The 6,000-nt window shown below is 35.9% G+C and overlaps 1 protein-coding gene across 1 annotated transcript in view; it reads right to left on the bottom strand.

Moving 5' to 3' along the window:
• NRCAM (neuronal cell adhesion molecule) overlaps positions 1-6,000 on the bottom strand; it is a 325,277-nt gene that overhangs the window by 226,396 nt on the left and 92,881 nt on the right. The gene's annotated exons all lie outside the window — the stretch shown is intronic.

The following is a 6,000-nucleotide window of genomic DNA, read 5'->3' as shown; positions in this document are numbered from 1 at the left end:
TATATATATATATATATATTTTTTTTTTTTTTTTATAGCTCCTATTGGCCTTACTTCTCTGTAGAGCCCTGACAAACAGAATCATGTAATTCAGCAATTGTTCTCCCAGGTATTTATCCAATTGAGTTGAAAACTTATGTCAACATAAAAACCTGCATACAAATGTTTATAGCAGCTTTACTCATAATTGCCCCAAACTGGAAGCAACCCAGATGTCTTTTAATAGATGTCTTAGTCCGTCCAATCTGCTACAGCAAAATACCACAAGCTGGGTGGCTGATAAACAATAGAAATATATTTCTCACAGTTCTGGGTGCTGGAAAGTCCCAGATCAAAGCCTGGCAGATCTGGTTTCTAATGAAGGCTGTCCTTTCACTGTAATCTCATGTGAACAAAGGAGTGACGGATCTTTCTGGGGTCTCTTTTATAAGAGCACTAATCCCATCATGAGGGCCCTGTGTCATGACCTAATCTGCTCCCAAAGGCCCCACCTCCTAATATCATCATCCTGAAGGTTCAGATTTCAATATACGAATTTTGAGGAACATAAACATTCAGACCATAACAATGGGAGAATGGGTAACCAAATTGTTGTATATCCGTAATAGGATATTATTCAGAGATAAAAATAAATGAGCTACCAAGCCTTGAAAAGTCAAGGATGAATCTTAACATACAGTTTGTTGGCAAAGCTGTATCCTATTTAGAAATATAGACTAACAATTCAGAAACTCGTTTACATATATACTGAAATTGGACAGTTAAGCACATGGTTGATGGATGGTAGAAGCCAAGTTTCTCACTGCTGGAATGGGAGTTTACAGACAAGAAAGGAGAAGTGGCTAGAAAAATCCTTGTGGTAATAGATTTAAGTTGGAGACTTTGATACAAACTCATCTTTAGCCAAATATAAAGATGGTTACATATAGGAATACTTATAGATATGTGTATCTACACAGGTTATTATGCATTTCCATATTTCCGACTTCTGTTTGCTGAAAAAAAAAAACTAGTAGCAGGGAGCATACCTAGTGACCAAATCTTGGTTTCTAACACTATTTACCAATAAAATAAACCAGGGTTCCTTGGAAAAATGACTCATTCTAGAATTGGGGCAGGAAATGTGCAAGATGAGCCTGGAGCATCTTAAGTACTTGCTAAACAAACAAAACTCCAAAACATCAGGATGAGAGAATGCCACAGAGACATGGGAGCCAATTGAAAGAGCTCCCAATGGCCTAACTAGAATAATTTAAGAAATAAGAAAAAGTCAAGTTGGATTATAATCCCAAGTGTAAAATAAATACCCATGAGTGCAAACTGATATAAATAAATGATTAAATAAATAAATGAAGACAGACATATGTTCTGTGAAAAAGAATTTCAGATAATTTATGTAGATATTCCACCCTCAAGGAGGTAGAGCATAACCCGCTATTTCCTTTTTTTTGAGACAGGCTCTCACTGTGTTACCCAGGCTGGAGTGCAGTGGTGTGATCATAGTATGATCTTGGCTTACTGCAACCTCCACCTCCCAGGCTCAACAGATCCTCCCACCTCAGCCTCCCAAGTAGCTGGGATGAGACAACAGACGTGTGCTACCATGCCCAGCCAAATTTTTCACCATGTTGCCCAGGCTGGTCTCAAACCATTTGCCTGCCTTGGCCTCTCAAAGTTCCGGGATTATAGGTGTGAGCCACTGCATCCAGCCCAACTCTCTACTTCTTTTTTTTTTTTTTTTTTGAGAGGGAGTCTTGCTCTGTCACCCAGGCTGGAGTGCAGTGGCACAATCTCGGCTCACTGCAAGCTCCGCCTCCCAGGTTCACGCCATTCTCCTGCCTCAGCCTCCCGAGTAGCTAGGACTACAGGAGTCCGCCACCACACCTGGCTAATTTTTTTGTATTTTTAGTGGAGACAGGGTTTCACCGTGTTAGCCAGGATGGTCTTGATCTCCTGACCTTGTGATCCGCCCACCTCGGCCTCCCAAAGTGCTGGGATTACAGGCGTGAGCCACCGTGCCCGGCCAACCCTCTACTTCTTAAGTGTGAACTGCTAATAGTTACTTCCTTCCAAAGAGTACAGTATGGAAGGATTGGGTAGTCTCTTTACAGTGCAGAAACCTGATAAACACTACCTCAGCCAGGTGATCAAGGCTGACATCAACAGTGATGTCATGTTGATAGTATATATTTTTGATATGATATGTGATGAAAATGGCACTCTACCTCTGTGGCCTTAGCCCTAGTCTTATCATGAGAAAGACATCTGGCAAGTCACAATAGAGGGATATCTTACAAAAGTTATCTGATTAATTCACCTCAAAACCATCAAGGTCATCAAAAACAAGGAAAATCTGAGAAACCGTCACAGCCAAGAGGATCCTAGGGAGACATAACAAATAAAATGTAATATGGTATCCTAGATAGGATCCTGGAACAGAAAAAAAAAACAAGATTAGTAAAAATCTAAGGAAATATGAATAAGTATATAGTTAACAATAATGTATTCATATTGGTTCATTAATTATAACAGATATACCAGCCAAATGCAAGACATTAATAATAGGGGAAATTGGGTGTGGTATTTATGGGAAGTCTCTGTACTATCTTTGTAATTTTTCTATAAATCTATAAATGTTCTAAGAAATAAAATTTAAAAGACGGGCAAAGGATTTGAATACACATTTCTTCAAAGAAGATACACAAATGGAAACAAGAACATGAAGACATACTCAAAATCATTAGTCATTAAGAAAATGAAAATGAAAATCACAGTGAGATATCACTTCACATCCAACAGAATAGCTATAATAGAAAAGTTGACAATAGCAAGTGTTGGTGAGAATGTGGAGAAAATGAAACCCTCATACATTGCTAGTGGGACTGTAAAATGTTATAGATGCTTTGAAAAACAGTTTGGCAGCCCCTCAAAATGTTAAACACAGAGTTACTATGTGACCCAGCAATTCTACTCCTACGTATAGACCCAGGAGAACAGAAAACATATATCCACACAAAAATCTGTCCATTCATGCTCATAGTACCACTATTTATCATAGATAAAATGTGAAATCAACTCAAATATCCATCTATGGATTAACAAATAAACAAAAAGTGGCATATATCCATACAATGACATGTTATCTGGCCATGTGGCTGCCACATGTTACATTACAACATGGATGAACCTTAAAACATTATGCCAAGTTTTTTTAAAAAGCCAGTTAAAAAAGCCATTCTATTCATACGAAATGTCCAAACTAGGCAAATCCACAGAAACATAAGGTAGCTTAGTGGTTGCAGAGGCTTGGGGAAGGGAAGAATGGGGAGAATGAGGAGTGATTGTGTATGGGCACATAGCTTCTTTTGGGGATGAATAAAGAGTTTTGAAGTCAGATAATGATGATGGTTGTACAACTCAGTTGTGCACTTTCAAAGGTGAAATGTATCATATGTGAAATATATATCAATATAGTGATTAAAAAATAAAATAATATAGTGCCAAGGACAGCCAACCCCTACATCACCCTGAGCTAAAAGCAGTAATTATGTACGTAGAAGCTCATGGTGCTGGGGAATAGAATCTTTAAGAAGACTTACATACACTGACCTGATAATTTAGCATTTAACATATATTATTCTATTTAGCATTTTTTAATTTAGCATTTAATATACATTATTTTATTTAATTTTCATAGCCATGCCAAGAGATAGGTGTTATTATCTACATTTTAAAGACTAGGAAAGTGAAACAGTTAGGTTTAAACCCAAGCTGACTTATTCCAAAGCTAGCTCTCAACCATTACATTATATTTTAATGTACTGTAATGATTATATCTCAACCTCTCAAATCTTGAAATTCTCATCAAAGTATCCTATTTACTCCATAAAATTATCTTTGAAAGTTTTATTATTTTTCACTGACAAGTAATAGTTGTATATTTTTATAGGATAAAATCTGATGTTTCAATACATGTATATATTACAGAATGATAAAATTAGGCTAATCAACATATCCAGCACCTCACATGCTTATAATTTCTTTACAGTGAGAACATTTAAAATCTAAGGTAATTTGAAAAATACTTGTAACATATTAATTATTAATTTATTCTTCCTTCTTGTATTCAGACAGATACATATTCAGGATGAAAACCATACAGCTAAATCATACAAACAGCATGCCCCTCTTGGTTCCAGATATGAAAACCTGAACACTGAGGCTGTGAACAAAAGGATGCTAAAAAATGTTTACAATTGCTTCAAATTTAAATACTTGACTTTTCTAATTCAGAGGTGACTTAATTTGATTTTGTAAAAATATGCCTTTTGGTTACTTGTGGGATATTTTGGGGCCCCAAATTGTGCTTTTATTATTGGATATTTAAGTAACACATAATGCTTTAGGCATTGCTGTGGTCTGAATGCATCTCTCAAAATTCATATGTTAAAACTTTACCACCAATATGATAGCATTATGAGCGGAGGCCTTTAACAGTAATTTAATCATGAGGGCAGAGCTCTCATGGATGAGACTGGGGCCCTCATAGAAGGGCCTGAAGGAGTGGGCTTGTTCCTTTCCATCTCTTCTGCCATGTGAGGACACAGGGTTCAAGGTGCCATCTTGGAAGCAGAAAGTAACCCTCACCAGACACTGACTCACCAGGACGTGCCTTTCTTGGACTTCCCAATCCCCAGAACTATGATAAATAAATTTCTGTTCTTTATAAATCACCAGTCTCAGGTTTTTTGTTACAGCAGCACAAAAAGACCAATATAGGCATAATACATATCAGATTCGTGATTCTGTCCCATGCTCTGGTTAATAAAGGAATAGGTGGAGATATCTTTAAAGACATTTACATAGAAATTTTATAACACTGCAATTGAACCACTAATGTAAAAGTCTTATGAAATGATATTTTCTGAATATCTGCTTATTTTAAAAAGGTTAGATATGAAGACATGAGTTTCATAAACAGAAGTCTGCCAGTGTAAGGCAGAGATGAAAGACTAGCTCCACAGTCAGATAACTTGAATTTAATCTTAGTTCTGCCTCATTGGTCAAATTACTTAATTCTCCAAGTTTTGTTTTCCCCACCTGTAAAATGAATATTACGACTTTTATGACATAGAGTTGTTACTGATAATTAAAAAGAAAAGCATGCAAAGACTTAACACAGTGCCTGGCACACAGTGAGTGTCCCACAAAAAGTCAACCAAAAGAAAATTCACCACGATCTCAAATACTGGTGTAAATATCTAATTGCAAGCTCATTGTCCAAGATTTACAGCTGGAATTCAATGCCAGATATGTCTGAGTCCAACTGATTTGACTACACCATACTATATTATAATGATCATTTATTATCTTAGAACAAAGTTTGGGAGATACTTAAGTAAAGTTGGGACAAAAAGCTAAAGATTTTCCCATTCTAGGTTAAAATGTGTTATCTTCCATATTATTTTTGTACCCCAGAGCAACTAACTGTATTCAAGGATAAGTGAGAAGAAACTACTGAAATGATTTTGAAGAGAGACATCATATACCTAACACCAAATGTTAAAATAGCATTTACTCAATTATTTGGCAGTCTGCTACTTTGATTAGAACAGAAAATGGGAAAGTGAAAGTGGCTTTCTCAACCAATTATGGGCATGTTAAATCACACAGACTATAATATTGGAGATACCTACAAAGAAAGGTACCTGCTTAGATCCAATCAAATATTTTGACCACTATACTCAAAAGCAACTGCCTTGAAATATCATCCTGGTAAAACTCTAGGTTCATGTTTTTAACATACAAGATTGAATAATCACATTAGATATGAAATATATAATAGTATTTTCATTTTTAATGTATATCTGATTAAAGCTTGAAGAATACATTTCATTTATAATGTGGAATCTTGTAAGACATCTGAGTTTCTAAGACTGATTAATTCTTAAATTAATAACTGAGGTTCTACCTATAAGGCTCCTAAAGCAACCACTAACA

The sequence above is a fragment of the Rhinopithecus bieti genome, unplaced genomic scaffold (assembly GCF_001698545.2).
Source record: "Rhinopithecus bieti isolate Rb0 unplaced genomic scaffold, ASM169854v2 scaffold_18688, whole genome shotgun sequence".
In the NCBI taxonomy this organism is placed as follows: domain Eukaryota; kingdom Metazoa; phylum Chordata; class Mammalia; order Primates; family Cercopithecidae; genus Rhinopithecus; species Rhinopithecus bieti.
Note: the sequence above shows the minus strand (reverse complement) of the source record. Positions and strands in the feature narration are given on the sequence as shown.